The sequence below is a fragment of the Bufo bufo genome, chromosome 11 (genome assembly GCF_905171765.1).
Source record: "Bufo bufo chromosome 11, aBufBuf1.1, whole genome shotgun sequence".
NCBI lineage: Eukaryota > Metazoa > Chordata > Amphibia > Anura > Bufonidae > Bufo > Bufo bufo.
In genome coordinates this window covers 52,301,642-52,313,912 of record NC_053399.1, presented here as the reverse complement: position 1 = coordinate 52,313,912, position 12,271 = coordinate 52,301,642, and positions in this window count along the sequence as shown.

Here is a 12,271-nt window from a genome sequence, read left to right as displayed (position 1 = left end):
ATAAAAGTAAACCCCCAAGACAGCGGCAGAACCGTTTTTTTCTCCTATTCTACCCCACAAATATATATTTTTTTACTCTTGCAATGTCATTTAAAAAATACAACTTATCCCTACAAAAACAGGCCTTCAGATGTCTATGTCAGAGAGAGGGAAAAACTATGGTTCTTGGAAAGTGGAGACAAAAAAAGGAAAACACTGTCACCAAAATTGCCTTGGTCCTTCCTCAAGGGGTTAAGCTGCCCATAGATTTATACATGTGACCACCAAGAGCACTGATATTTCCCACAGCACCAACATACAGTTTTTCCAATAGAAAATAATTGTTAATATTCTGCATTTCCATTACCCCAGGTACTTATTGTAGTAACTGCCAGGAACAATCAAGATAGGTCTTGAAGGGCGGACCATGTCCAGGACAAGTGAAGCAGATTCCTATTCATTAGGATTATTGTAAAATTGCTCAGAAGCCACATTCACATGGCAGCATCATTGCAGAGGAGATGGGTGAGGGGCCACCCTGTGCAGGGCACCTGTAAGTGGTGGTCCTAAAGATGGGAAGACCTGGGAGCACTGGACATCCAGAGGGCTTCTCATTAGATGTTTCCCTTGCAGTAGTTTGGCATGTAAATGGTTATAGGGTGCTGAGGGGTAAGCCAGGCTGCACCCATGTACCTCCCCTGTTGAGGTAGGGCAGAGGGTACAATTAAACTGCTGCCAGCTATCCCTTATGTGCCAGGCCAGGAAGTATAGGGTTAAGCAGCCCACATCTCCCTGCCTCCTATACTGACAGAAGTGCAAGTAGCTGGGAAGGATAAACTACAGACTGGTCTAAGGAGCTTACAATCTAATACAAATCATATCTATCCATCTATCTGTCTGTTTATGTATCTCATATCTATCTATCATCTATCTGTCTATTATCTATCTGTCTGTTTATCTATTTATCTATCTATTATCTAACTATTATCTATCTATTATCTAACTATTATCTATCTATCTATCTATCTCATATCTCTCTCTCTCATATCTATCTCTGTCCATCCATCCATCTAGGTACAGGGTGACATACTGAAGTATATATATATACGTCAGACATGTGTATGTATCATGTAGATATATATCCCCCTACTCTGTACTGGTTGTCCATATCCCTGGTATATACCGCTGTGCCGTACACTTCACAGTATACAGATCTATGACCCCTGCACTATCACACATCGCACCCTGTATTATCTTCTGTATATAGCTGTATACATGGATCTGTCACACTATTAAGTGCTGCATTGTATTGTGATTATACATTAAACACACACACAGATATATAATATATATTTATATAGTGCACATAGTGTGTGTATATTTACATACAGACAATCAGTAATGAATGTGACCCTCTCAGCTCTGCTACATCCCGGGCCGTGCAGTGTGATGGATGCTGCTGTCGGGGCTCATTTCTTTCCCTTCTGTTTCTATGGGAATTCTTTTCTGTGTATTTTCCTCCGAATCTGCGAAATAAACAGGGAGAGGTCCGGAGTATAATCTATAAAATAATCCGGTAATAAAGAAGTAATAATCTCACCGAATTTACTCCATTTACTGAATAATAATAATAGCCGCATGTTGTCACAGATGATGGATGGTCGGGGCAGTAGTCCCACCAGCACTCCCATCATTAGAATGCTGATCATCAGCTGCTTAGGATTTCTCCGGTTTCCTCCACTATCTTCTCTTCTTCTCCAAGTCTGTACTATTTATTCCAGTCTATAATCCCCATTCATAATCTCATGTATTTTATCATCATTATTATTATTATTATTATTATTATAATTCCAGTCTATAATCCCCATCATACTATTAATCATTTTATTATTAATGATATAATTATTATTGCACTGTATCCTCTCACACACTGTAATTCATGTTATCAATATTACAATTTCTATTAATCTAGTGTATAACTGCAGTCATACTATTATTCATGTTGTTATTATTATTATTCATTTTATTTTTTCATTATTAATCTAATTCCAATGTAAACCTGCACTGAGACCATTATTCATTTTATTATATTATTATTATTACTGCTAGTATTATCATCATTATTATTATTATTCATTTTATTATTTTTGTTGTTATTATTCCAGTGTATAACTCATACTATTATTATTAATATTATTACTATAATTTTTTTATTATTACTATTATTATTATTATTATTATTAATATTATTACTATTATTTTTTATTATTACTACTGTTATTATTATTATTATTATTATTACTATTATTAGTATTTTTATTACAGTGTATAATTCATACTATTATTTTTATTATTTTTATTACTATTATTCATTTTATTAGTATTATTATTTCTACTATTATTATTATTCTAGTGTATAATTCATACTATTATTATTATTACTATTATTATTCATTTTATTAGTATTATTATTACTACTACTACTACTATTGTTATTATTCCAGTGTATAACTCATGCTATTATTATTATTATTATTACTACTACTACTCTCATTATTATTATTATTATTATTCCAGTGTATAACTCATTATTATTATTACTACTACTCCTCTCATTATTATTATTATTCCAGTGTATAACTCGTGCTATTATTCCTCTGTCCCACCCCATTACCTGGGCTCTCACTGCACATGGTTGCACCTGATCTCTATGGCAGAGAAGACGGGCATGGCGGCCGCACACTGACTGGCACCGCGGTTAACCCCTTGATGCCTGCAGGGATGGTAAATGATCAGGCGGATGGGGACTGACACAGAGGGGTCCTGGGGATGCTGTGGTGCCCAGTACATGGGGACACGGCCAGTGAGGCACAGGGGCAGTCTGCACTTGGATGAAGGGGCATGAGGATCACCGCATTAGGGTGGGCTGCACGGTGACATCCTGGGGGAGCCCTCCTCCCTCTGCGTCTCCTGGAGCCGCCAGTGGATGCGTTATTTTTATTTGCATCCTATTTGTTTGCTTTAGATGTTGAGTTCTGGGAGGAAGTTGTACAAACTCCCTCTGGTGAAAAGACAGAGAAGACTGCAGCCGCTGGCGACCAGTACTGCACGCGGCCGGCAGGGGGCGCTCGGAGGTTGTGTCTGGCGAGCGCAGCGCTTTCCCAATGGCTCATTCAGAGACCAAACACTGGATAGGAAGGTAATGTGGCCCTAAATGTATGGCAGGGCCCGCGCCTGCCTCCTCTGCTGGCAGGTGGGCATACTAGACATGATGCTGGTGCAGGTACAATGCAGGGCCCTCATTATCCTCTTTCAAGGACAAGTACAGGCACAATGTGGAGTCATCTCAGTCCTTTCTTCATCTTGGTCACAAGGTCCCCAGTAATTATCATGTAGCTGAATGTGCTATAAATATTATTTTGTGTTTTTAGCTGATTCTTTTGTATTGGGAATAGAAGGGTGATCGGTGGTCGCCTCTCACAGCAGTGTCCCTGTGTGACCTGCCCTTGGTGAGCAGCAGTTCACTAATTCACTTCAATTAGGAAGATCTCACCCTTTACCAGCAGGAGCGATCCCAGTAATATAGCAGGGGTGCAATGATCTTCAGGAGTAATCCACATAATAAAGCAGGGGTGCACTGAGCTTCAGGAATAATCCACATAATATAGCAGGGGTGCACTGAGCTTCAGGAGCGATCCCAGTAATAAAGCAGGGGTGCACTGAGCTTCAGGAGTAATCCACATAATAAAGCAGGGGTGAACTGAGCTTCAGGAGTGATCCAAATCATAAAAAATGGGTGCACTGAGCTTCAGGAGTGATCCACATAATAACATAGGGGTGCGCTGAGCTTCAGGAGTGATCCACATAATAACACAGGGGTGCGCTGAGGTTCAGGAGTGATCCACATAATAACACAGGGCTGCACTGACGTAAAGGAGTGATCCACATAATAACACAGGGGTGCACTGAGCTTCAGGAGTGATCCACATAATAACACAGGGGTGTACTGAGGTTCCGGATTGATCCACATAATAACACAGGGGTGCACTGAGCTTCAGGAGTGATCCACATAATAACACAGGGGTGCGCTGAGGTTCAGGAGTGATCCACATAATAACACAGGGGTGCGCTGAGGTTCAGGAGTGATCCACATAATAACACAGGGATGCACTGAGGTTCAGGAGTGATCCACATAATAACACAGGGGTGCACTGAGCTTCAGGAGTGATCCACATAATAACACAGGGGTGTACTGAGGTTTAGGATTGATCCACATAATAACACAGGGGTGCGCTGAGGTTCAGGAGTGATCCACATAATAACACAGGGGTGCGCTGAGGTTCAGGAGTGATCCACATAATAACACAGGGGTGCGCTGAGCTTCAGGAGTGATCCACATAATAACACAGGGGTGCGCTGAGGTTCAGGAGTGATCCACATAATAACACAGGGGTGCGCTGAGGTTCAGGAGTGATCCACATAATAACACAGGGGTGCACTGAGGTTCAGGAGTGATCCACATAATAACAGGGGTGCACTGAGGTTCAGGAGTGATCCACATAACACAGGGGTGCACTGAGCTTCAGGAGTGATCCACATAATAACAGGGGTGCACTGAGGTTCAGGAGTGATCCACATAATAACACAGGGGTGTACTGAGCTTCAGGAGTGATCCACATAATAACACAGGGGTGCACTGAGCTTCAGGAGTGATCCACATAATAACATAGGGGTGCGCTGAGCTTCAGGAGTGATCCACATAATAACACAGGGGTGCGCTGAGGTTCAGGAGTGATCCACATAATAACACAGGGCTGCACTGACGTAAAGGAGTGATCCACATAATAACACAGGGGTGCACTGAGCTTCAGGAGTGATCCACATAATAACACAGGGGTGTACTGAGGTTCCGGATTGATCCACATAATAACACAGGGGTGCACTGAGCTTCAGGAGTGATCCACATAATAACACAGGGGTGCGCTGAGGTTCAGGAGTGATCCACATAATAACACAGGGGTGCGCTGAGGTTCAGGAGTGATCCACATAATAACACAGGGATGCACTGAGGTTCAGGAGTGATCCACATAATAACACAGGGGTGCACTGAGCTTCAGGAGTGATCCACATAATAACACAGGGGTGTACTGAGGTTTAGGATTGATCCACATAATAACACAGGGGTGCGCTGAGGTTCAGGAGTGATCCACATAATAACACAGGGGTGCGCTGAGGTTCAGGAGTGATCCACATAATAACACAGGGGTGCGCTGAGCTTCAGGAGTGATCCACATAATAACACAGGGGTGCGCTGAGGTTCAGGAGTGATCCACATAATAACACAGGGGTGCGCTGAGGTTCAGGAGTGATCCACATAATAACACAGGGGTGCACTGAGGTTCAGGAGTGATCCACATAATAACAGGGGTGCACTGAGGTTCAGGAGTGATCCACATAACACAGGGGTGCACTGAGCTTCAGGAGTGATCCACATAATAACAGGGGTGCACTGAGGTTCAGGAGTGATCCACATAATAACACAGGGGTGTACTGAGCTTCAGGAGTGATCCACATAATAACACAGGGGTGCGCTGAGGTTCAGGAGTGATCCACATAATAACACAGGGGTGCACTGAGGTTCAGGAGTGATCCACATAATAACACAGGGGTGCGCTGAGGTTCAGGAGTGATCCACATAATAACACAGGGGTGCGCTGAGGTTCAGGAGTGATCCACATAACACAGGGGTGCACTGAGGTTCAGGAGTGATCCACATAACACAGGGGTGTACTGAGGTTCCGGAGTGATCCACATAATAACAGGGGTGCGCTGAGGTTCAGGAGTGATCCACATAATAACACAGGGGTGCGCTGAGGTTCAGGAGTGATCCACATAATAACACAGGGGTGCACTGAGGTTCTGGAGTGATCCACATAATAACAGGGGTGCGCTGAGGTTCAGGAGTGATCCACATAATAACGCAGGGGTGCACTGAGGTTCCGGAGTGATCCACATAATAACACAGGGGTGTACTGAGGTTCCGGAGTGATCCACATAATAACAGGGGTGCGCTGAGGTTCAGGAGTGATCCACATAATAACACAGGGGTGCGCTGAGGTTCAGGAGTGATCCACATAATAACACAGGGGTGCACTGAGCTGTTATGCAGTAATATTTCTTTCCATTTTACAGTCAGGCAGCTTCTTATAGTAAGTGTGAACTATGGCTGATGCGGAGGAGCTGACATTGTCCCATTGGGCTAAGGACCTGTCATACCCGGTGCCAGCCCTGCTCCTGTGTACATCACTATGACTTGGGGTGAGACATTGTGACAAAGTAATACCTCGGAGCTGCGGCAGGCAACCTGTGGCTTCTGAACTTTCTGCTAGTATTGGAATGATTGGAACTCTTCTAATTGAATAGCCCTGGTTAATGAAGCAAAGATGGCGCTCATGGCATGACCGTAAACACTAATCATTCATGACCTTTAGGCCTTTGGTGATAGATGGCACAATCCAGTCCGAGGTTTTCAGGGACGTTTTTAGAGGACTCCTGCATAACGGAGACCGGACGGGTCTGCTAGGCTGGCCATGGACCTCTGAAGGTATTCCGTCCTGGAATTGCATCATGGTCCGTGACAACGAAACCCATAATGCAGTTCAGCATATACCCGAACTTCCAGACAGTTCGCTCATCCCTACTACCGAGTCATTCTATCTGTATAGCGCCACCTGCTGTTTGCTCTTTTACTAATCTCTCTGTCCTTCTCACTGAGACAGAAGCACATGCTCAGCGTCATTCCTTGACTGCTTCTAGCTGCAGCAGAAAGGACACACCCCTGAGCGTACAGCTGGAAGTAAGCCTAGGGCTGCACAACCACATGTGGCTGAAAATTCACACAGCATTTTTATAATGAGAGTCAATGGTGCTGCACTGCGACATGCAACACGCTGCGACTGCGATGCAACAGTCGCATAAAACTTCATCCAAGCCGTCTTTTTGTGTGGATTTTGCGTCGCACTCGCGTGTCACAGTGCGACCCCATTGACTCTCATTATAAAAAATGTTGTGCGACACGTGTCGCTGTGTAGCTGCACGCTTGCATGTCGCCTTGTAGCCCTAGCAGTGTCGGACTGGAATACCTAGGGCCCACCAGTAAAATTTATTTTGGGGGCCCACCGTACAGATACATTCAAATATAATAAATAATCTTTTATATGAACATGGGCTGGTTGAGGTGCTGTACATTGAATACATGTATGTAGTGCAGTAAATCTTGTGCAGGGGGTGGGAGACTAGGGGCCCACCGGGGGATTCCCCTGTGGGCCAGTCCGAGCCTGAGCCCTAGCCTATGACTTTGGAAATCTCTGGACCCATGTGAGGTACAGGGCTGGTCCTAGCTTTGTTAGAGATGTCATGTACTACATTATGTAGATGTTTTATGTTTTTTACATTAATCCTGGGATAACCCCTTTAAGGCTGGGTTCACACATAGCAGTTGTGTCTGGTCAGTTTATTTATGCCTGAGCCACATTTATGATGACCCTTTAGGTGCCAGGGCAGGGAGACATCCACATATATCGGATACCAGGAACCTATCGGATGATTTTTGGCATCATTTATCTTTTGCCAGTTCTACACCGCACCAGAGGAGAACCACCATGGCTGACCAGATATATGGAAAACCAGTCTAAACGGGTTGTCTCAGGACAGACATTGATGGCAGATTGCTAGGGTGGCCACTGGTTTCACCCTAGAAAGCCGGACCTCACCAACCACGCCCACAATGCACAAAACCACGCCTCCAAACCATGTGAAGCCACGCCCCCACCACTGGCCGGAAAAAACACGAAGGAGGAGAGGGTAGAACTTTCAGATCGGAAGGTGAGCTGGGGGCAGCCCAGGGCGCTTCTCTCCCCCTCAGCCAGATGCTGCCGCTCACACTCAGACAGCGCAGTGCTGCTGTCCGAGTGTGAGCTACTGAAAGGGTGGACATCCCTGTGTCCGTCCAGGCACTGCACCGGATGGAGGACAGGGAGCCAGAAAACCGGACTGTCCGGCCTAAAACTGGACGTCTGGCCACCCTACATATTGCCAGAATTTTCCAATCATTTCCAATCAATCGCGTCCGACAGCTGTGCTGCCACCGATTGGTTGAACCAAATGACACTGGAGCAAGGAGCGGGCACTGCCAGCTTATCTCTATGCATGGAGAACTATTGCCATCACAAGTCTCACTGGATAGCAGCTCCTGGATAGACATGTCCCATTTTATGAAAGATTTTCCTTGTGATGTGCACATGTTTATTGCCCCATATGGATAAAGCCTCATTCACACGTCAGTGTTTGGTCAGTGATTTCCATCAGTGATTTTGAGCCATAACCAGGTGCGGCTCTAAACACAGAACAGGTGCGGATCTTTCCCTTATATCTCATGTCTGTGGAGCCTCCAATCCTGGTTTGGGCTCACAATCACTGATGGAAATCACTGACCAAACACTGATGCGTGAATGAGGCTTTACCAGTACAAAACCGACCATACATCAAGTATCCGGACCGATGGCGCGACTACTACGGACGCTACCAATTATCATTGAAAAAAGCAGAACTCACTTTACCCATTTAGAGGGCTTCTCTATGGCCAGATGAGCTCCTACCCATAGTATGAGATGTCCGCTCTTCTGCTAGTGAAAAGGTTAATAGAGGCAGCCTGCTACTCTCATCATCCCTCTGCCAGCCCTGACCTAGGCATCGGGTGGTGCATTTAGTGACTAGAAGCTAATAAGGAATGATCCGCTCAGTCTGAGGACTCCTAATTAAACCTTGGAGCTGATTGCAGATAAAGGATGTGGAGATGAGGAGGAGAGAGAGGAGCCGGTCTCCCGGTCTCTGGGTTATTTCTATATGGGGTGTAGATCTGCAGCACCCCGGATTATCATACATGTAAATATTAGGCCTGGCTGGCTAATTGGGACCCCTGCCCCATTATTAGGTGTCAGGCAGGGAGAGAGTGTGTGGAAGTGTCAGTCATCTTCTAGCTGCAGAACATTACTGGAGTGTGAAGGAATTGTCTCTAATTCACAAAGGCAATCGGGCAGAAAAAGCCCTCACCAAGAGCCTGCTAGTTATTACTCAGCGCGCCCCTCATCCAGGGACCGGAGTTAACCCCTCGCGTCCCCCTACACCTAAGAGAAGACAGACGGGTTTCTGCTGCAGAACTGTAGTCTGACCAAACTTTCTATCTATGTATTATCTATCTATCATCTATCTATCATCTATCTATCTATCTATCTATCTATCTATCTATCTATCTATCTATCTATGTATTATCTATCTATCATCTATCTATCATCTATCTATCTATCTATCTATCTATCTATCTATCTATCTATCTATCTATCTATCACCTATCTATCTATCTATCATCTATCTATCATCTATCTATCTATCTATCTATCTATCTATCTATCTATCTATCTATCTATCTATCTATCATCTATCTATCTATCTATTATCTATTATCTATCTATCTATCTATCTATCTATCTATCTATCTATCTATCTATGTATTATCTATCTATCATCTATCTATCATCTATCTATCTATCTATCTATCTATCTATCTATCTATCTATCACCTATCTATCTATCTATCATCTATCTATCATCTATCTATCTATCTATCTATCTATCTATCTATCTATCTATCATCTATCTATCTATCTATTATCTATCTATTATCTATCTATCTATCTATCTATCTATCTATCTATCTATCTTATCTATCTATCTATCTATCTATCTATCTATCTATCTATCTATCTATCTATCTATCTATCTATCTATCTATCTATATATCTATATTATCTATCTATCTATCTATCTATCTATTTATCTATCTATCTATCTATCTATCTATCTATCTATCTATCTATCTATCTATCTATCTATCTATCTATATTATCTATCTATCTATCTATCTATCTATCTATCTATCTATCTATCTATCTATCTATCTATCTATCTATCTATCTATCTATCTATCTATATATCTATATTATCTATCTATCTATCTATCTATCTATCTATCTATCTATCTATCTATCTATCTATCTATTATCTCTCTATCTATCTATCTATCTATCATCTATCTATCATCTATCTATCTATCTATCTATCTATCTATCTATCTATGTATTATCTCTCTATCATCTATCTATCATCTATCTATCTATCATCTATCTATCTATCATCTATCTATCATCTCTCTATCATCTATCTATCTATCTATCTATCTATCATCTATCTATCATCTATCTATCTATCTATCTATCTATTATCTATCTATCTATCTATCTATCTATCTATCTATCTATATATCTATATTATCTATCTATCTATCTATCTATTTATCTATCTATCTATCTATCTATTATCTCTCTATCTATCTATCTATCTATCATCTATCTATCTATCTATCTATCTATCTATCTATCTATCTACCCAACCTCTATCTATCTATCTATCTATCTATCTATCTATCTATCTATCTATCTATCATCTATCTATCTATATTATCTATCTATCTATCTATTTATCTATCTATCATCTGTCTATCTATCTATTATCTATCTATCTATGTATTATCTATTATTTATCATCTATCTATCTATTATCTATCTATTTATCTATCTATTATCTATCTATCATCTATCTATCTATCTATCTATCTATCTATCTATCTATTTATCAATTATCTATCTATTATCTATCTATCTATCTATCTATCTATCTATCTATCTTATGTGTCACCCCCAACTCCTCATAGATTGTAAGCTCTTGCGAGCAGGGCCCTGACTCCTAGTGTTTCAGTTGCATATTATCCGGTTATTTTTGTTTTGTATATGAACTTGTAAAGCGCTGCGGAATATGGTGGCGCTATATACATATTATTATTATCCTCTGCTCACTGTCTATCCTTCTCCTAATTTCCACCTCTATGATACAGAGACCAGTACAGGGGACCTTGGGGTGCTGTTGCAGTAGGAGATGGGGCTACATTTCGGTCACATACCAGTCTTCTAGGTGTGAGCCTGCAGTAGGTAGTATCCCATCTCTGGGGTAGGTAGGTAGTAGCATACAGCACCACACAGGGTTACAGTAAGTCACTGTTTTGTATGGAATAGAAACAAACAAGGAATAAACCTCACATTCAGCAGAAAGCTAAATACTAGAAATGTGATGTGACACCATGGGGGGAGATAGGAGACTAGTTTCTTTATTCTCCATGAGAATGGCGCCGACAGTGCGGTGGCCTCGTCCTCCTCTCAATGGCAGAAGCCCCTTTTCTTTCGCCCCTTTACATTTGGGGGGCACAGGGGGCCCCGGCTTCATGGCCCAGTGAAGAAGTTTTGTTGAGTGTGTTTTCTGCATTGATCAGTCAGTCTTGGCTAATGCAATTATCCCCATCAATAGCAAGCTGGAGAGAGGAGCATTATGTGGGTGACATTGATAAATGATCCTGGCTGAGCAGTTCTCTCCCGGGCACCCAACACTGACCCTCCCACCCACCCAACTCGGGGTGACCATAGAAACCAGCCACTGGGAGGGGAGGGGTTAACCAAGGCAGGTCATGCACCAGAGCCCAGCCAACTGCCACACACACACATATATATATATAATGTATTTATTTATTTTGTCCAGGAAATTCAGGAATGGATGGTGCTGGGGTGTAGATAGATAGATAGATAGATAGATAGATAGATAGATAGATAGATAGATAGATAGATAGATAGATAGATAGATAGATAGATAGATAGGAGAGAGATAGATAGATAGATAGATAGATAGATAGATAGATAGAAGATAGATAGATAGATAGATAATAGATAGATAGATAGATAGATAGATAGATAGATAGATAGATAGATAGGAGAGAGATAGATAGATAGATAGATAGATAGATAGATAGATAGATAATAGATAGATAGATATGGACAGGGATGGGAGTGCTAGGGGTAGATACATAGATATGAGCTAGCTATGAGATAGATTTGGGCAGGGTGCTGGGGTGTATATAGATAGATTTGGGCAGGGTGCTGGGGTGTATATAGACAGATTTGGGCAGGGTGCTGAGGTGTATATAGATAGATTTGGGCAGGGTGCTGGGTGTATATAGATAGATTTGGGCAGGGTGCTGGGGTGTATATAGATAGATTTGGGCAGGGTGCTGAGGTGTATATAGACGGATTTGGGCAGGGTGCTGGGGTGTATACAGATAGATTTGGGCAGG